Below are 21,238 nucleotides of genomic sequence, written 5' to 3'. Positions count from 1 at the left end.
GGCCTCTCAAAAAGATAATGCTCACTTGGATATGTAAGTTCAACTGGGCTTTTTTACGTATATTACTGAACACATACCAATAGTATTAAAAAGAGAAGACATTACCTGTGACCACTCTTCACTCGCCTCCTGCGGGGTTGTTTTTGATCACTTCACTATCAGAGGGACAGAAAAAAATTTCTCCAACACTTGGCACTGCTGGAAACTCCAGGAGACTTTCAAAATCTATAGAAATAAAATAAAAAATGTTCTACAATCACAAATAAACTATAAAAATCCAATCTAAGTTTTTCTAGTTTTTTCCTCCTCCCATTTTCCACCATTTGTTGTGCACTGAGTGGGCTCTTCTCAGATGGTGTTTACTTTATCATTTAAAAAATAAGCAAAAACTAAATCTTTATTTAGAAATCTGAATGCCAGCCAAAAATGAGAGACTCTCATTGGGTAATAGAGAGTAGAGAGGAGGATTCTTCCATCCCCTAAAAGAAGTTAAGTAATTATATGCTTCTTTTACAAGAGGGAAAAAAAGTGAAACTAAATAAATTCATATCCATGCATCAATAGCATCATGTTAGTTAATGACAACAAAATAAAAAATAGCAACGAGAGGACCATAAATAACTTTCATAAACAATTTTTCCAAAATATGCAATACTCCCAAAATATTCCCAGGAACTGATGCCGTCCATTGTAATAACCTGGTTGTTATTTAACAGACAAGGAGTGGAAAGGAAGGCCAAATAATACAGGCATGCCATTTATTCACTCTGAGTCTTTCCCTGCTGACTGATCCAGCGGTTCTCAACCTGTGGGTCGCGAACAATGAAAATGCATCCTGCATATTAGATATTTACATTACGATTCATAACAGTAGCAAAATTACAGTTATGAAGTAGCAACGAAAATAATTTTATGGTTGGGGGTCACCACAACATGAGGAACTATATTAAAGGGTCGCAGCATTAGGAAGGTTGAGAACCACTGGTAGACAAAGGCAGTTTAGACACATGCCCAGTAAGGTCTAAGTGAGATGATGGGAAGGTGCTTTCCCATAAATCACACCTGAAAGCGAGTCAGTGGCCAAGATGGGAGTGGCCACTGCAAGGGCGCAAAATCTAAATATATAAACTTCCAAACAAAGGAAGTCCTCTCTCCTCTCTTGGCTCCAGGGAGCCTGGCTCCTGTGACTCCTGCTGCAGGGGCACGCTCCCAGGCACCAGCATGGCTCAGGGCCATGTGCGCCACACGTGGACTAATGGACTTTATTTAGCTCGGATACTGAACTACACCGGCTGCAACATGGAACAGAAACTCTGGACACTGTCCCTCCTCTGGCACTGCTGGACTCCAGCTGCCCCCCTTTCAGGACTGGCTTGGGGGAGATGGGACATTGGAAACTGAGGAATGTAACTCCACTCCAATAAAATCTTCCACATCTCATCCTCCCATGGGGGCTCCTGAAAATGCTTATTTCAGCGGCACCACAAGAACCTCCACCTCATTCTCACGAGTGACCCGGGAATTTAATTCTCAGGTAACAGTACCTTTGACTTACCTAGTCATTGACAGTTCAAAGGTCAGTTTTTTTGCCATCCCATGGGCAAAGTTTACTTTGGTTCTAGATACACATCTCATATCATCAGGATGACTGGGAAGATAACTTTCACAGCATAAATTCATGGCTTGCACAAATACTCCCTATTGTACAACCGGAAGAACATGATTTTAAAGAAGGTGGGGAAATTATCCTACCTGAGAGAAATACAGAGAACACCTAGAGGCACCCAGGGCAGCATAACAAAAAGACCAACCCCAAACACTTGGCGATATAAAAGGCAGAAGCTAATGCAAATGCTAAACAAAACCATTATTCAATGTCAAAATCGGCAAAAGCTAGAGAAAATTTCCAAGAAAAACTTAAAAACAAACAATACTACACTTAATAAAACATGGAAACCATTTATTTGTCCAATAATGGGGGGGGGGTAAGTAAATTTGATTCAATTATATAATTTACTTAACCACAATTTTGTCAGCCATCAAAAAATTTTGTGTTTATAATAAAATGGGGAAATGCCACTTAGCATATAAAAAAGAAAAAGGGTACAATGTTGTGATTACACATAATCATAATTACTTACACAAAAGCAAGAAACAAGATGCAACTTGTTCTGATGTAGTCATATTACGTAAAATATTTCCGCCTCTTTAGATGGGTTGAGGTGAGCAATTCAAGCCAGAGTCTAGTACAACAAATAAGTCTTTTCGAAATCTGTTTAAGGGTTTCCCAAACCCTAAAGGATGAGCCTTTCATTACTGTAATAATTTTTCTGCAACAGTCCAATGTATTAAAAGATGGCTTCCTAAAAAGTTACTAGAAGAGGTTCTGAATGTGTGTATTTTTTATCTACACTTGCCTTCAAGGCTTGGAATGGAATGCCTTTTCTTATAACAAATGTTCCATGAAAGGAAAAAATGGGGTGAGGGGGTCCTTAGAGTGACCTAAATCTTCAAAACTAGGCACAGAGGTGGTAGTGACCAGGCATAAGAAGAGTGAATATGGGGCATGAAATGTAAAGGATAACATGTGTGGTGCCAGATGCGTACTAGAGTTACTGGGGGGTCACTTCCTAGATTATATGCCTAACCTTTATGCTCTACCCCTGAAACTAATACAAAATAATACTGTCAACTGTAATTGAAAAAATGAACATGAAGACTAAAAGATAACATTCCACATGCAAATAAACAAAATTAAAATTTCCTCAGAACCTTTAAATCTGCCTCCTCCACTCTAATCCAGTGGTTCTCAACCTTCCTAATGCCGCGACCCTTTAATACAGTTCCTCATGTTGTGGTGACCCCCAATTTCATTGTTACAAATTGAACACAATTAAAGCATAGTGATTAATCACAAAAACAATATGTAATTATATATGTGTTTTCCGATGGTCTTAGGCGACCCCTGTGAAAGGGCCGTTCGACCCCCAAAGGGGTCGCGACCCACAGGTTGAGAACCGCTGCCAATTAATCATTTATTTAAGCACCTGGGACCTTGCAGTATAATTCATATTCAAAACTCTGGGCATTTCATTGCAAGAGGTTTTACAAGTCACAGAATCCTCCTTCCTCCATAATCCCACATGAGCAGTTTTAGCGCCATGTACTCGAGTGACACAGGCTCTTCCACTGCCTCGTAAGGATTACAGATTGCTCCCAGATGCTTTTCAGGCTATTTCAAGCCTTTCCTCGTTCGGTGACTCTTGAATTATGAAAGGGCATCTCTAATTCATGAGAAATGCTTCTCCCATTTTACTGTTCATTATCATTTATCCTCCCTTTACACACTACATTTTTTAAGCACCCCCACACGTAGCCTTTTACTTGGGTAATAAGGCATCACTGTGTATCGCTAAGAGCTTTACTGGGAACCCCTCTTATATTTTACCATCATGATTCCGCCAGCAACTTCAAAGGAAGCCGTGTCCTTTGACAGTAATGCACAGAATGACATCGAAAGCAAGGTTAAACGGAACTCAAGTAAATGAAAGGGACTCTAAAAATTCACTAGGTCTTGATAATTCACTTGGTTGTCATCTCATTTAAAAACAAAATATGTCTCCTGTTAAAAAGAGGAAAGTTGGCAGCTAGCGATTCAGTCACACTCAAATCTGTCCCCAGGCAAGTGCTTTCCTTCTAACACGACATTCTACCTCCACATAATCAAATCCTATCCATGCTAACAATCCTTCCATGTAATAACTATGTCACATCCCTAATTTCAACAGAGGAACAGAATTGAAAGCTCATTTACAGATGGCATGAATTCACTGAATTTAGACCTCTACTGTGCTGAGTTCAGAAATCAGCTAATAAGCAGGGAGTGTGCAAAAGGCACCAAATGAACAAAGGGGTGGGGAGGGAGGGGTGATGATAATTAATATTCACATCATGGATTTCTCCCTCTGTCAGTAAAACAAACGTAGGAGGTGTGCATTTATCCATAGCGCTGCATTAATTGACCTGTGCTTTCCTATAGGGTAATTAACAAATCAATCAATGAAGGCATAAGTCTCAAACAACTCATCGAGAGTTTTCAAATACATGGAGTTGACGATGAGCTGATTATTGAATAATTTCATTCTCCAAAAGAGCTTAACTGAGACACAAGGTTATAGTCACATGTAGAAACTTGCAGAGTAGAACAAAATATTCTATGTAGGCCCACAATCATCACTGACTTGATTAAGTATATTAATAGTAACTCTGCCTATTAAAATGGATGAATCTAAATCCATCCCTGAATTCTACAAATGACAAAACTGAAGCAGAGGAAGACTAAGTGGCCTGTACAAAATGAAGTACTAGCTGGTAAATGTTGAACACAAAGGTAGAATCCTTATTTTCCAACCCACCACAATGCTCTTCTCTACAATAAGTTCACAATTTCTCAACTAGCTGCCCATTAAATTGATTTCATTCCTCCTTCCAAACAGCAAAGCTTTTAAAAGCTTTGGAAAAGTTGAACCAAATGAACCTTCAATCTTCAATTTCCATTCAATGCACCCCTGAAATTTTTACATTAATCATATATAATTCTCTGTTTTACCCAAGAAACCCAGTGCAATTTAGATGACTTTGGGAGGGTCTCAACCACCAAACAAATTAGTAAATTGAAGCATATCAGAGGAGGAAAAGCAGAAGAGAGGGAGAGAAGGGGGGGGGGGAGAGGGGAGAGAGAGGGAGAGAGAGAGAGAGAGAGAGAGAGAGAGAGAGAGAGAGAGAGAGAGACTACAGGCATCTGAAAAATAAACCAAGAATACTGATTTATTAAAATGAATAATGAAGGCGAACAAAACCAAAATTCAAGTACTAAAGTGATGTTTTCCAACATGACAACTACTTGTGAGATGTTTCTTAAAGAAAAAAAAGTAGTAATTGTTTAAGGTTCTATATTCAAATAAATTTGGAAAATGCTGCATTTAAATATCCCTCTTGAATATGCACAAAGCACATAATGTGGATGAGGCCCTAGGAAGGCCTGCAGGAGGGAGCCCCGCTCTGTGTCATCCAATGTGTCCATCACACGGGGCAGCCTTGGCTCGCAGAGCTTGCACAGACGTTCTCCAAGAAACACTCCCTACTCTACTGTGAGGTGCTTTTCTTAAATCTGTAATTGTGATCTTAGATGCTATCATAGGCCTTTTCTATAAAAGTAATATCAATATAAGTAGGAACGCAATCATAAGATGATGAATGTCATTAATGAATTTTATATTACTGAACCCTTCTTTCATTCCTAAAATAACCCTCACTTGCGATGGTGCATTATTCTGTGTGTGTGTATTATTCTTTTAATGTGTGCAAAGTACATATTGAACGTGTTATCTCACTGGATTTCCTAAGCATTCTACAAGGCAGATGCTATCTCGGCGGCTCTGGCTCTCTCACTCAGGCTCCTCCAGCTCCCATCCTCACCACTCTCCTCCTCACTGTTCATTGTTCCTCACACACACCTAGCTTACTCTCCCCTCAGGTGCCGGGAGCTGGTCCATCCTTGCTGTTTCAAAGGACCTGGCATATATGGCATACTGTTCTTAATATGTTTGCTCACCTTCTTGGCACTATGTGTTTTAACCAAGGTCTCCTCTCTGAGAAAGGTTGTTTCCCCAGGTAGGGATTTTCCCCTGAAGTTAGGGAGGGAATAAAACCCCTCAACTAAGTGCCAGGTGGGTAATTAATCACTTTAACTATGAACAATCATGCTTAAGCTACATAATCTTTACTCCCTGGAATGGAGATAAGAAACGCCCTAACCTTTGTAATAGAGATTGATAGGATTGAATCAACTGGTATAAATACAGATGTAACAAGACAGCAAGACACAGAACTTAGAACACAGAACTTAGAAGACAGAACTTAGAAGACAGAACCAAGAAGACAGAAGCTACAGACAGAACTTAGGAGACAGAACCTACACAGAACCTAGAGACAGAAGAACTTCGCTGGAGAGAACATGGCAAAAGATCCTGGACAGAAACTGGCCACAGAACCTAGAGACAGAACCTAGCGAGAGAACCTGGCTGAAGAACCTAGAGACAGAACCTGGCTACAGAACCTGGATAGAACATGGCAAGAGAACCTGACTAGAACCTGGTGACTGAACCTGGCTGGAGAACCTGGACAGAACCTGGCTGGAGAACCTAGCGAGGGAACATGGCTACAGAACCTGGCTGGAGAACCTGGAGAACCTAGCAAGAGAACATGGACACAGAACCTGGCTGGAGAACCTAGCGAGGGAACATGGCTACAGAACCTGGCTGGAGAACCTGGAGAACCTAGCAAGAGAACATGGACACAGAACCTGGCTGGAGATCCTAAGCAGAACTTCGCTGGAGATCCAGACCAGAACTTGGCTGGAGATCCTGGCTAGAGATCCTGGCTAGGCTGCTGATCAACTGAACGCTGTCTCTGTGTCATTCCTTCTTTGCCGACTCCATCCACACCTTTGGGGACCCCTGGACCTGCTGGGGTTGGACCCCGGCACTCAGGGACTGTGCAGTGCCTGCCAGACTTGCTGTTCCCCGAGATCCTCTATCCCCAGGTGTCCTCACATAACACTCCTCTCTCCATTTATGTCTCTGCATACATGTCACCTCAAACAGAGGCCTTCCCTGCTTATCCCACATGAAACAGAAACTGCCTCCCAATCTTGTCAGTCTACCCATGACCCTGCTTTATTATTTTTTTTTTTGTAGCAACTGTCACCATCTAACATATTATACTTAACTTGTATTAATTTCTATTTCATTTCCACAGTAGAATGTAAGTGCCATGAGAGCAGGGATTTTATCTGCTTCGCTCATTTTCAGAACCTGACACATAGAAATTACTTAATATTTGTTCAATGAATGAACGAATGGCCATTTTATAGACAACAAAACTAAAGCGTAAAGCAATTACGTAACTAAAATCACACAATGGCAGAGCTGAGACTGAAACCCAAGTTTAACTTTCAATTTTCTACCCTAGCCATTAAAACAAATGGCAGGTGATTTTTAGGCCATAGAAAGTGCTCATGTAACCCTATGAATACTAAAACACAAGTTAGTGACTCCAGTAAAAGTCAGAGGAAAACTGTGCAGACAGTCCCTGTACAAGTTAAGCAAAAGAATAAAGAATCAGCCCTAACCGGTTTGGATCAGTGGATAGAGCGTTGGCCTGTGGACTGAAGGGACCCAGGTTCAATTCTGGTCAAGGGCATGTACCTTGGTTGCGGGCACATACCCAGTAGGGGGTGTGCAGGAGGCAGCTGATGGATGTTTCTAACTCTCTGTCCCTTTCCCTCCCTCTCTGTAAAAAATCAATAAAATATGTATTTTTTTAAAAAGAATAAAGAATCAAAAGATGGCCTCCAAAGAATTCCTTGGAAATTATGGGCGTTCTATTAAGACAGCTCTGTTCTCTCAATACCCATGAGCCTCACAGCAAGCATCATGAAGCTCTGACCTTCATCCATATGTGTCCTTCCATATCCAGAAGATAAAACTGGATGCTTCTGGGCCGAATGGCCATTAAACATGTGTTTACTCCCAGCACTCACAGAGATACTGCTCCCCTGGAGACTAGCCATATTACCACCAGTACACACACCAAGCACCTGGCTTTGAAAAATTATTTGCTCTCTCTTGGTTTCAAAAGGCAATTTACAATTAGATAGTCTTCATGTTCTTCCCCTCTTCTATCGTCGGGATACTTTCTTAAACCAACTTTAGGCTAAAAACAAAATTTCACAAATCTCCATTTCTGATATTAAACAGTATCTTTAATTTTTTTTTTTTTCAGAATCCAATCAAACCCTGCATTTTAGAACTGAGCTGATCCAGCACTGCAATGCGTCACATTTCATCCCATCAATGGAAAGCATAATGAGCAAAGATTGAGCTGGTGAGGCATGACTAACTGTTTTGAACCTATGAATCTAAATCTCAAGGCTCGTTTATGTTATTTCTAACTACTAAATAAAATTATTTTCTAGCATTTCACTATCCAATTACAGTAATTCTTCCACCAGCACACACTTGAGGAGTGCCACAAAAGCCCTTTTTCTAAGAGTTCATTCTATTGTTGCTCATAACCTTCTAAATATTTCTCTAGTTGGCTTCTATTCAGAGCTAAATGGGAGGCAGTAAAAATTATGGAAAATGTATGCAACTGCTTCAAATACATCACCCAAAAGGAGAAAAACGATATTAGAGCTATATTATGAGTTGTGAAATTATATGTCCTTCCCCTAGTCTTCAGTTTCAGTGATAGGTAAGAAAATGGACAGACTGGTCAAGTTCCAAATCCCCTCCTATTTATACAGAGCCTAACTCTTCCATCTCAAATTCTAACCTTAGTCAAGGCCAGAACAAACACCTTTCCTTCACATTTTTATACAACTTCACTTTGTAGGCCACAAATACAAGCTTTCCACTGGAGGAAGCAGATTCCAGTGCACCAGACAAATTTCAGCTCTCTTACACCAAGCTGCTGATTGTTCGCTTAATTTTTTCAGCTGTCAAGATAGCGAACAGAGTAAAAGGACCTTTTTATAAACTGTGAAGTGTAACCAGATATGCTTGCCCTTTCAGCAATTAACACAGAGAAAGGTAAAATAAAACTCCTGTTAAGGTTTAAAATTGAGCTATGAAAATTATATTCTCGCACTTGACCAACATGTTGCAAGATTTTAATAACATGAGATTACTAAAATGAAGTCAATTGAAGTCCATTTTTACATTTCATGGGCCAAAAAGGAGACATTAAAGAAGAAATTTTTAAAGTAACATTTAAAATACATTTTATAAAATTAATGGGAAAAATATGACAATTGTGCCAGTTCAGAAATGCCTTAAAATAGGGAAGAGAGAGTGTGTAAAGTGCATTTTAGCTATTTAAAAAAGGAGTATTAAAATTAAAAATAAAATAAAAATTAGCACTGAGAAAAAGTCACCTTAATAAAACTCACCTTAACTCAAGAAAATAATTTATTCACCTTACATAGTACTATTTCATTTCATTTAGTCCTTTCTCTAAGAAGTCTAGAGATCTTTATAAATATTGTCCACTAAACCCTCCACTTACTAGTATAAAAGGAAAAGTCATTGTTATCATTTGCAAACATGCAAGAGATTTTAATAAACAAAAAAAAAGAAGAGATAGAAAGTTTCAACAAAGAAGACTGAAGTACACTCTTTTTTGGCTTGGGGTTTTGGAAGAGATGGGGTGAAACACAATAAACACAGGAATGTATGTAATACAGGACTGGCTTAAGTACGAAAACAGATCTGGAGTTTACTGGCCAACAGTCTTGCCACAGATTTGCAGGAAAAATAAGCTTAGCAGAATCCCAGTTTACCCTCCAACATTTGAAAATACCTTTTTTTATATCAACTTTGAAATCAAGCTATATCAAGCACATTTGACAATTCTAACAGACCAACATCAGACATCACCACTTACATATCTGTCTGAATCTGAGCAGCAAGAAATGTTCAGAAGCATGAAATAGCTGACAAAATTCTTTCATATGAAATCCCTAACAGAGAACATGAAGACAATGAAGCAAGACAAGTCGCTACAAAAAAATAGCAAGAGGAAAAGATGCCACTATTTTCAGAGGCAGGCTCACAAAGGAAAGTGCAGCAAACACCCTCTGCAGTCACAGGGCACCTTGTACATGTCTCTATCAATATTTATTTACATTTTTATCCCCCTAGATCTTGAAGGCAAGGGCCTGGCCTATGAGCCACTGAATGCAAATACATGAACCAAGTGTTCAGTTAGTTAACCTTTCATAAGTTCTCTTGACAAAAAATATTCAGTGTGTTATGTAAATTATAAGATACAAAAAAAAAAAAAAAAAAAAAAAAACCTTAAAAGCCAACTGGCAGGGGGAGGGTTATTATTATTATTATTATTATTATTATTAAGGCAAAGCTCTTTTGAAGTCAGACCCTATGTCACTGGACTCTAACGTATGGTAATATGTTTTACAAAAAAAAACACCTTATAATCGAACAGATATTTCCTATCCCTACATATGTCCTGAGACCTCAACTGTCCAGACAGGTGAATATACAACCTCAAAATAACAACTTCAAAACACAGCTGCAAAATACACAACCTCAAAACACCCATCAAGTTTCTGGGCCACCTGACTGGCATGCTGTTAAAACTGATTTACCTTCTCTATTTTAAAGTGAACAGATTCTACAATACTAGTTTCCACAACAGAAACCATAGATACAGAGTACTGCTGTTTTTTTCTTATGAGAAAAAAATAAAGTTTAAAAAAAAAAGATAGATGCCAGGAGAGACCTGGAGTTAAAACAAACAAAAAACAAGAACTTCAGGGAAATCCAGAGACCTTCTTTGCCTCGGGCTTCTTTCTAACTGCAATTATTTGAATCTATTCTGTTTCTTCCAAGAAACCTAAAGACCACTAGCATGTGCTGGGGGATTGATAGCTACAGGGCCCTGGAGCTGCTGAATCAAGCACCACTGCTCATCTCCCTTGATCTCCTCTGTATCTGCACTCCTAGGTTTCCCCAAGATAGAAACAACAAAACAACCTCATTCAGATGCAAATGTGATCTCTGGAACGGAGCTCTGACTTTGAAAGGTCAAGTCCACACCAGCCAGCACTTGAGGTAATTAGCTAACTTCATGCCCACTGTCTTTGCCCCACAAATTAAAATCCTGCAGCAAAAATGCAATTTGGCCCAGCCATCGTGACTCAGTGGTTGAGCTTCGACCTATGAACCAGGAGGTCACAGTTCAAATCCCAGTGGGGGGCATGCAGGAGGCTGCCAATCAATGATTTGCTCTCATCATTGATGTTTCTCTCTCTCCATCTCTCTTCTCTGAAATCAATAAAATCATATTCCCCAAAATAATGCAATGTGACCAAAGGTCAAAGAAAAAAAAAACGTCAGTAAAAGAATGCAGAGGACAAAGACATTATTATTAAACTCCTAATACTGTCATCAGTGGCTTGAAGAACACAGAGTTTTCCCATGATACACTGGGTTTCATTAGATAGACTGTATGGAGGCAGGACAGGAATCATCTTCTCTTATTCTCTTTACTGTTCAACAAAATCACAAATGTACAAACCCTAAAATTAATGCAGATACTTTATATCTCCCCCCAAAAAAGTATGACATTAATATGTACATTCCTCATAGAAATATGAAGTGACCTACTCCAAGTTAACATAATCAAACCCCTGATTTGTTTGAATTACCACCCCACTTGCTAATACCTTTCTGCCCACCCAATGCCAGGGAACTAAAGAAATGACCGATATCCTGATGTCCTTTTCAGTGACCCCCACTGAAGTAAGAATAATTCAAGTCAGAACGAGATCTTTATAAGAAATTTTCTAAGCACAAATATTCCTTTTGTAAAATGTTCTGTCCCCAAGCCCTCAGCACAGACACCTTTTAGATGCCAGCCTGTCTTAACACACATACTCTCGCTGCTGACCGAATCATAGACATTTGCAAAATAAAAGTAAATTAAATATCCACATGTACAACTTTCTTTTCTACACCATTAGACAAAAAGCACAAGCAGAATAAGTGAGTCACTGACCTCTGGCTTGAACACAAATAGAACTACCCTATCACACATTATTTTAAAATGCAAAGCACTCTCTCAAGTTAATTTGTCACTTGGAGAATCACTATGCTTTTATAACAATTCATTTATGAGAAGCCCTCAGCACAGTTTTCCCCTTAACCTTCTCAATTTATCTTACATTGCTACGCTTCCACAGCAAACTTTTATGTGCAATTTTAAGACTGTAATGTAAGTTACAAGGGTACTCATCTTTGAAACCCAAAGAACAATCTAATGAAAATGAGGAGATGCTATCGGCTGCCAATGACTCTCTCCTGAGCCAACATGCTAAAAAATATAATCAGGTAGGCTTTTCTATGATCTTTTTGAAGAAGAAAAGAAGTGGATGGGATCCAGCTTTTATTTGACTGTGAAGTGGGGAGATTATATCTATAAAGATTTGTTTTAAAATCGCTAAAATAAGGCCAAAAAAAATCCACAATGTGAACATGATCCATTTCCTTTAGAGAGAGAATAATGATGTTAGATCAGTTAAACAGCCGGTTTTTTAAATCCACAATAAACTTTTAAGACTTCTCTAGACATCATCCAAGTGTATTTAGATGTAACCAGAGCATGAACTAGTGGGAGTGTCAGATGCTTTCAGATGACAGGCACACCAAGTGATATTGTTTCATGCTTTTCTCTAAGCCTCAGTGTCCTCAACTATAAGTAGGAATAAATAATACCTCCTGCTCTGTATATTTCACAGATCTTACCAAAAAAATAAAAACTACACCTGAGCCCTAGCCAGTTTGGCTCAGTGGATAGAGTGTCGGCCTGCGGACTGAAGGGTCCTGGATTCAATTCCGGTCAAGGGCACATGCCCAGGTTGCGGGCTCGATCCCCAGTAGTGGGCGTGCAGGAGGCAGCCAATCAATGATTCTCTGTCATCATTGATGTTTCTATCTCTCTCTCCCTCTTCCTTCCTCTTTGAAATCAATAAAAATATATTAAAACAAAACAAAAACTACACCTGAAACTTCTGGATACACACAAGTATGCATCCTTTCCACCACTAGAAACAGCAACATGTGATTGCACAAGTTAAAGAACCAATCTTACTCTACTTAAGTAGACAGTAACAGTTGAGGAGACCACAAGGCAGGCTAAAAGATGATTGCCAATCCCCTGAAGCTCTTCCATCTCAAATGACTGCAAATCTTAAAACTGTTATTCAAAAGCAGCTAAAGCAATAATCAATCAGCTGGGGGGGGGGGGGGGGTCGGGTAGAGGGGTGCAGAGATCTTTTCCAGAATCTGATGAAAACTATGGACCTTCTATCCACAAAAAGTCACATCCATTCATACAAGCAAGTTTATTTGTCTGTTATCAAGGGTGGTTCTTGGATCTTACATTAGGAATCCCCAGCTCCAGACTGCCGAGTGACTGTCTGGTTCATCAGAAAGACACAGAGAAAATAAACTGGTTTACAATGTTAACATGGAGATGATCATGTTACTTGGGGGCTACACTTGGGAAATCCTCCCTCACACTCTCACCGGGAAGAGAAGCTGAAAGGTCTGTGATTCTGAGTTACCTCAGCAGTATTCAGACAAATGAGGCTCTGATTGGTCAAGCAGAAAATCACTTCCTTTCAGAAGCAACCACACTTGCAACACCTAAAAATAGTGTCCATGTACATCCAAGTGGCAGCTTCAGAATCTCCATATAAAAGGGACCAAGAGATGTAATCTAATCGAAAGGCAGACCTAGGGGGTTTTGTTGTTTGTTTTTTAAGATTAAGTTGCTTAGGATTTCACATAAGATCAAGAAAACATCAAATTTCCATAGCAAAGCAAGAAGTTTGCTAGAGAAAGGGGGGAGGAGGGGGAGGGGGAAGCAGCCAACACTTGGTGCTATCATCCTGTTCTCCAACATCCGTGGTTCTCAAAGCTTTAATGTGCAGTGGAATAACAGAGAAGCTTGTTAAATACAATTGCTGAGCTCCACCGTCAATGTTTCTTCTGATTCAGCAGGTTTGTAGTAGGGCCAAGAATTTGTATTTTAACAAGTTTTAGGAGATGTTGCTGCTGCTGTTAGTCAGGGGAAGATACTTTGAGAATCAGATCTATACAATTAGAGCCTATGCTGTATAGGACATCCCAACTTCTTGAGAATATCATAGTCTCCATCAGATGCCACTCAATCACTCAACTCATCTTCTTGTGGTTCCTAAGGGTGCACACTGGTTGGGCTGCACATTCACAAAACACAATAAACTTCTTGATGACTGGTGAGTGTTGCACGCAGAGAAATGCAGAGGAAGAACTTTGAGCAGTTCTGTTTTAAAGTTTTGCTCTCAGGAAGCAATAAAAAGCAAATTGGTGCTAGGAAGATTAAACATTTGGGAAAACTCCTATGACTCCAGAGCTGTGGTTTTCAAATTGAGCTCCACAGAGCCCCGATGTCATATCCAGATACCTCGAGGGTTGGAATGGGCAGGCAGTAGAGAAATAGAAGAGGATTTTGGTCTCCCATTTCAGTCTCTCTCTGAATGGGAAGTTCAGCTTTTCTCTGATTTACATATTGGCATAAATTATATTTATTAGTGGTTTTACTGTCCCTTTGAGGGAAAGAAAATTTAAAGAACACTGGATCTGATTACCTCTCTGAGTCCCTCTAAATTCTGTGATTCTATTAAATACAACAAAGGTTGACTGGCACATTCAAACTATAAAAATATCAGACTGGCCCAGGAGGCTGACAAAACACTAAAAATAGCACCAGAATGCGTGGTTAGCAGTGAGATCACACTTGTGTCTGGTATGAGGATCTGGGTATCATACACGAGAGCTTCCAAACTCACTGAGGGCAGCAACTGAACATCTGTAAATGGCATACAAAAGCCAGACAGATTCTAGTGGTGATTATCTTTACTTAAACTTGCCCTGTCAAGCAGACACCTTGCAGAAACACCTTGCATGGTATTTTCAGTGAATACCATGGTGATGCCATGAGATACAGCGGATGGTGCCACATGCTCAGGAAAAAAAAAAAAAAATCTCAGTAATCCAATTCCAACAGATGATCTAAACTGTTCAGCAAGACCCATCTCTCCCAAACCAAAGCAGCCAGGATGTCCCCACTCATATCTGTTCTAGGGGCCATGTTCTGGGTGATGGAGAGAGCACCAGGCAGAGGTGTTATTTATTCATTATTTCATTCAACAAAACGTTTTCTGAGCTCCTTTGGCAATAATGAACAACAACACACAGTCTGAAATCTCAAAAGGAGCTTACAGGAGCCCTGAAAAGAACTACTCTCAGCCAATCAACACTTTAAAGTCATACCTAATGGCACAGGGAACTACGTTAGAGTCCAAAGTCAAATTCAAGGCAGCAATCACAAACAGTTAAAACTATCCTTGAAAATGCCCTGAAATTCCTTATAAAATAAAACACTATACTGCCTCTCACTAACTCTAGTTTTCCCGGCCATTTGGGCAAGACTATTAACTCCTCAGGTAAATATCAAAGGATTTCACTTGCATTTTATGGGTCATGTGGTTAAACCCAATGCTCAAGCCCCGAGAGGAAATGCAATCTCCCTACAAAGTGCAGGCTCATATCTCCCATCTCATGTTCACTGTAGGACTATGCTCATCTTATTTCAATTGTTACTTCTTGTCCTTTTTCTTTTCTTTTAGCCACATGCATGAGTTTAATTCCCATGAGTACAATATGCATATAAAGACCCTGTCACCATCTTATTACTTACCCAAAGTCATGCCCAAAATGCCACCATCTCTTTGAGTCAACATACTGTGAATCCTTCTTTTGAATACAAACATATAACAAACAAGGGGCTATATACTACCTTTGAACAAGAGAATGAAGGTTTTTACCAAATTAGCTCCAATTACTGGGAGAGAATAGGGACACCAGAAAGTGAACAGGTAAGTTTTGATAAGTGGAAAGAAAATCAAGATTCAGAATATGAAATATTAGTAGCCCTGAGCATGAATCCATGTGCCAGTAGCTCGCTGCCACCCTCCTGTAGCTTTCCACCAGCTACCCCACCTTCCTGTAGCTCCCTCCACCCCCACGTCCCCCCGCATAGCTTGCTGCCCTGCCCCCTCCTGTAACTCTCTGCTGCCTGCTTGTAGCTCACTGACCCACCCTCCTGCTGATCCGTGATCCGGTCCTTATGCAGTCGGTCATTACACTTCACAGCGTAACGACCATTTGCATATTACATCTTTATTATATAGGATATTTCCAGCAAATTGGGACCTGTCGGGGAACAATGTGAACCCATGATGAACCCCAGGAAGAGGACAGAGGAAGCAAGAGAGGGGTTCTACTGACACACATCCTAAGTTCTTCATGGTCAGTCCTACCCTCACACATTATAAGTAAATCCCATTCCCCAGTCGTCCAGGCGAGGGATGATTCAAGAGAAAGGAGATGGGCCTGTGAGGCTGCTCTGATTTGATTCAACTAGATTGCTCAGTCAGTTACACAATCCCAAGCATTACTGTCTTCCTCCCACTTCAAGGTCATGCACAAACTGCTATGGCCCCAAACATACCCCTGGAGGCTAACACATCCGCCACACCCTCTCCCATACCTATTCCCTTACACAGTCAGAAGAATGAGTGCCACGCTCACCACACCTCAGACTGCTGGGCACATCAACAAAATGAGCCTGGCCATTTGCTGGGAACTTGGCCTCTCCTATATGCAGAGGTGCAGGTATACATTATTCCACTCACACCAACGTTTTCTCTCCCGGCCTCTTCCTAAAGGTCTCTTCACCTCACCTCTTTTTCAGCCTTTTTTCCTCTCTATGTAGATTTTCCTGGTGTCACTCCTGAGCACATTCCATTGTTTCCCCTCCTTCCAGGTCTCTTTATTTTTGGCTCTTGGGACATCCCTCTCTCTCTTGTCTGCTCTACATCCCACTTTGTCTTCATCTGTTTTTCCACATCCTTCGAATACTTACCCTCCCATCCCCCAGAAGAATAGGTGGCACATTTAAATGAAAAACAAACAAAAAAACAACAACACAAAACCTGTTTATACTAGCCAAATAAACACCATCTACATTTTTATACAACCACACAGTTTAAACCGTGTTCCATCCCTCTAGATACGAATGCTTCAGCAACCCTTCGCTCCTCCACAAGGGCCTTAAACGCATTCATCTCTGCATTTCCATTCTGCAGTGAATTCCTGATGTGCTCGGAATTTATACTTGACCTCAGTCCACATTTATCACCATCTTAAATTCTTTAGCTGATTTTTGAAAATGAAAATTTTTAAGCAGGCAATTAAAAAAAGACTAGTAAACCTGTTCTTGACAGGACTAGACTTTAATGAGCTAAAAATGACAAGTACATGGCTTGCTGCCAAGCTATCATGAACAATTTAAGAATTCGATTCAAAATAGGCAATAGAAAGAATCTGAAAGGCAGAGTGACCTCTATACATTTTATCTTTTGCTTGGTTTGCACTGTGTGTAAGATATGAAACTCAAAGTATTAACATAACCAGTTTAGGAAGAGACCTTCAATTCAAGATTTAAGAAGAGGTGTTTGGGGAGGTTACTATAGCAGAGTTCTTACTAACTAGATGTAACTATTTTTATCTGCAGTGAATCTGAAATATATAATATATGGTTTTCCAAACTTTATGCTCTGAAACATTTCATTACTATATTTTGTCTTGCAGAATAAAATGGTCATTTCTTTGCTAAAATGCTTACCTCTCTCACATAAATATTGAAACTTAATAATTAGAAGAATTTAAGAGGGGACCCATAAAAACTAATTTAAACTTAAAGCATCGACATTGTATCCACATTTGAAAAAATAATGCATCAGTATTCCCATTTTCATAATAATATATCCTCAAACATCAGAAAGAAATGTCCTTTTTCACTACATAACCACCGTTTTGGTAAGAAATGTTTTCCTATATTAGGGGGAAAAGTAAACTCTTAAAAAATGAAAAATCCTAAGCATTCAAAAGAGCTGACCCGAGATTCCCTTTATTTCATTGGTCCATAACATTAAGGGTATCTTTCCTGAAAAAAATGAAAAGGAGGTGAATTTCAAGTTTATGCAAAAGCCATTCCTCCTTCCCCTCACCGCCCCCCCCCCCCACACACACACACAGCCCCCCCCCCCCCCCAACCTTAAGAAGCAGGTATAGTTTTGGTAGCTCTACAACAAGGAGAGTCATACTTTAAGCCATTCTAACGTCAGCCACTGCTCTGGTTACTTGCTTCAGAAACCACTGTCACAACCCGAACACTGGAGAGAAATAACGGAGCTTAGTGCAGTATTACCTTGCACAAGCAATTAGAAGAGGCTGCAAAACAGCAACTAAACCCCAAACCATGTGCTCTCTCGCAGGGAAGCTGAGGATAATCTTGTTTACTAAACGTAAATCACTTGAGATCTGGCCAAATTCTTAAATGATATTCCAGATGGAAACATTGCAAACAGGAGCTGCTTACATAAGTATTTTCTCCCCAACTCTGTGAAAACAAACGGGACCAGTTTTTCTTGTTGCTTCTAGGAAAGTGAGCATTTAAAGCCAATGAAACAACTCAACAAAAGGGCTTTCCCTGGACCCAACTCATGCTCTATTTTTGGTCCCACCTCTCTCCCCCTTCTTCTAGGAGGTATTAGGTTTCTTGCAACTAAGTTTGCTTCCTCCTCCTTCAGTGTCTATTTAAGTCTTCAGGCTGCAGAAAGCAAACTCTATTCATCAATCTTAACCTATCATTTTTTTTTTTATAGTATATTCACATTCTCGCGGGGGGGGGGGGGGGGATGGAGTCAAGATATAGCCCTTTAATTTTTTTCATATATAATTTTTAAAATTATTTTTAGGGGCCTGTGAGGTTTATGCAGATGAGCCTCTCACAGAGGCTGCTCTGTTTCCTAAGGTTCATGTTCACGTGCTGCCGGTTAGGAATAGCCTGGCTTTACTTTTCATTTCCTTGAGTTCGAGTCACTTAGACAGAGAGGCTTTGAGAGCTACAATGCACAACAAGTCAGTGGCTTGTTTGTTGAAAGGTGCTGTGTTAACAGTCGAATATTTGGGTTGTGCTGGTTAATTCAACCTCCTCAGGTTTGTCAGGGTTCTTTCTTTATGACTCTCTTTCTACTAAATATCACGGGAAATGCCAGCGAGCCTGATAGAGATCCACTATGCCCCAGAAAACCCACTCGGAGGCCAGTGAGTGGGAGCCTGCTGAGACAACTGAACAAAAGACAGCGGAGAGAAGTCTGTCCCCTCCACCGAGCCGAAAACCTCATTTAGTTTTAAAGCGTATTGTAACAGGAAGCCCTGTGTTAAATCTCAGGCCCCATACATGTTAGTTCTTTATTCTACAACTCCAGTGAGTCCCTCGTGCACTGTTACATCAAGGGTACATAGTATCCCCGCAGCCCTTACCCACACCTGCCAACACTTACATTACAAGCGCCCACTAAACTTCCATTGATTCTGATTTTCCACTTCTACATGCCACACACACACACCACACTCCCAAACACACCGTGGGCACCTCTCTTTAATCCCCTCCCCAGGCACCTGGTGAAAACTTCTCTCCAGCCTGGCCACGCCGCTAAAGACCTGATCCTGCTGTTTCCTCTTCCTCTCGGACCAAGAACACTGCCCTTTCTCCCAGGCTTGGCTGCCTCCTCCAAGGTCACAAAGCTGGCCGGTGCCAACACTGAGTAGCTTAACCACTGCCTGGCGATTTTCTTCCTACCCAATGCAATTCCAAGTTCTGTGGCCTAAAATCAAAACACATCACAGAGCTCAAGACCCAGAGTCAGACAAACCTGGCTTTGACTCTGGCACTTACTGTCTCTGGGACACGGGCAAATAACCTCTCTAAGCCTCCGTTTTATCCTGAGATGGGGTAGTAAGAGTATTTATCTTTATTGTGGGGACAGAAGGAGATGATGCATGTGCCTGGCACAGAGTAAGCGGTCAAAAATTGTTAGCGATTTCTACTGTCATTACACTGCTCCTCTCCTACTGCTATTGTTCCAGGGATAACTGGCATAAACAAACATATGTTGGTAGGCTTCCAGTCAAATTTGACTTTCTGTTTGGCTGTTACAATGTATCTTGATTTTGGCTTTTTTTTCATTGCCTTTTAAGAGGTATTTTCCAATCTATCACAGTCCTCATCACTCCTCTTTATAATCTTATATATTCTCATTAAACTGTCTGGTCCCTGAGTTGGTGACACCTCTTCTCCCCTAACAAACAGTCTCTGAACTACACAGGACTTTACAAAAACGAAGAAAGGAGAGAAAAAGAAAAAGGAAAAGGAAAAGAAAAAGAAAAGAAAAAGAAAAGAAAAGAAAAGAAAAAGAAAAAGAAAAGAGAAAGGAAGGAAGGAAGGAAGGAAGGAAGAAAGAAGAGAAAAGAAAGAAAGAGAGAGGAAGAAATAGATACTATAGAACTAGGGCAGCTAGACATTATATAAAAACAATGCCTTTTGAAACACCATAGCAAGGAGCCACCAATTTCCAAAAAGGTTAAGACCTCTCAATCAGTCAAAAGGCACATACTCTACTTTGTAGTTTTATGGGCAGTAACAACTTCCAAAACAGAATTCATTAAGGTTCTTCCAAAACACAGATCCCCACTGTTAGCATTCCTGGTCTGGCACAAATGGACAGAGCAAATATAATAGTGACAGATCAGAAAATATACTTCAAAAGCCAGGCTCTTCCCTAAGTGCAAAAGGCCATTTCCCAGCAAATTCTTGTTCCAAATGCACCTGTCAGAGGTCAAGATCTTAAATTCACCTATAGCTCTGCATATATCAAAAAATTAAGTTGACATCTAATATTGTTCTTTTCTTACTAACGTAGCCCACATAGATTTTCCATTCATGATAAAAAGAGATAACTAATAATTAAGAAATATGCATACTCCTTCTTAATAACACATCATTTCAGGGGGAGGGAATACACTATAAAACATACAAAAATTCAACACTATAAGACTGTAAAGATATTTACATATTAGAGTTTTATTGATATACAATTAAACAACGACAATTTCTATTTAATTTATTAGAAAATCTCCACTTCCTGTCATTTCCAAAAGTCTACCCATTGGTAGACTTTTAAAGATTAATCTTTAAATCTTTTAAAGATTCTCTTTAAAAGAAGGTCATCTGCTTTCAAATACTCTAAAATGAAAACAAATGGGCTTTTTCCAAGAGTTATAACAATTTTTCAAAATAACTACAAAATTAAAGGCAGAGGAGGTCAAAATTATCAATACAATAACCAGTTCAGTGATCTTGTATGGATCCAACTAAAATGTATTCTTTATAGAATCTGCACACCCTCTGGTCTGAGAATCCAAAGTAAATATAATTAAAGTCATTACATAGAAGGAAAAAAAAGTAAGGGCATATTCCACAGTGTTAACAGGGATTCCTTCGAGGTGTCTGGAATATGGGTAATTTACTTTATCTGTATCTATGTGTCTTTTACAAGTCTTCTGCCCTACAAAAAAAAAAAAAAAAAAAAGTTGTAACTTTTATTATCAGGTGTAAAACATTTATATCTTTTAACAAT

The 21,238-nt window shown here is 39.8% G+C and overlaps 1 protein-coding gene across 7 annotated transcripts in view; it reads right to left on the bottom strand.

Annotated features, from left to right (window-relative positions):
- FAM160A1 (family with sequence similarity 160 member A1) overlaps window positions 1-21,238 on the bottom strand; it is a 210,988-nt gene that overhangs the window by 156,756 nt on the left and 32,994 nt on the right. For 5 of the 7 annotated variants that reach the window (XR_004968310.1, XM_036313913.1, XM_036313912.1 and 2 more), the window contains exon 2: window positions 106-225. The exons of 1 other annotated variant lie outside the window; for it this stretch is intronic. The gene's annotated coding sequence lies outside the window, so the exon portion shown is untranslated. Of the gene's footprint in view, window positions 1-105; window positions 226-1,555; window positions 1,985-21,238 lie in introns of those variants that run through there. One more of the 7 variants, XM_036313916.1, reaches the window with a different exon arrangement.

This window comes from Myotis myotis, unplaced genomic scaffold, assembly GCF_014108235.1.
Source record: "Myotis myotis isolate mMyoMyo1 unplaced genomic scaffold, mMyoMyo1.p scaffold_m19_p_6, whole genome shotgun sequence".
NCBI classification, from domain to species: domain Eukaryota; kingdom Metazoa; phylum Chordata; class Mammalia; order Chiroptera; family Vespertilionidae; genus Myotis; species Myotis myotis.
The sequence above is the reverse complement of the archived record's forward strand: the minus strand, read 5'-3'. Positions and strand labels throughout refer to the sequence as shown.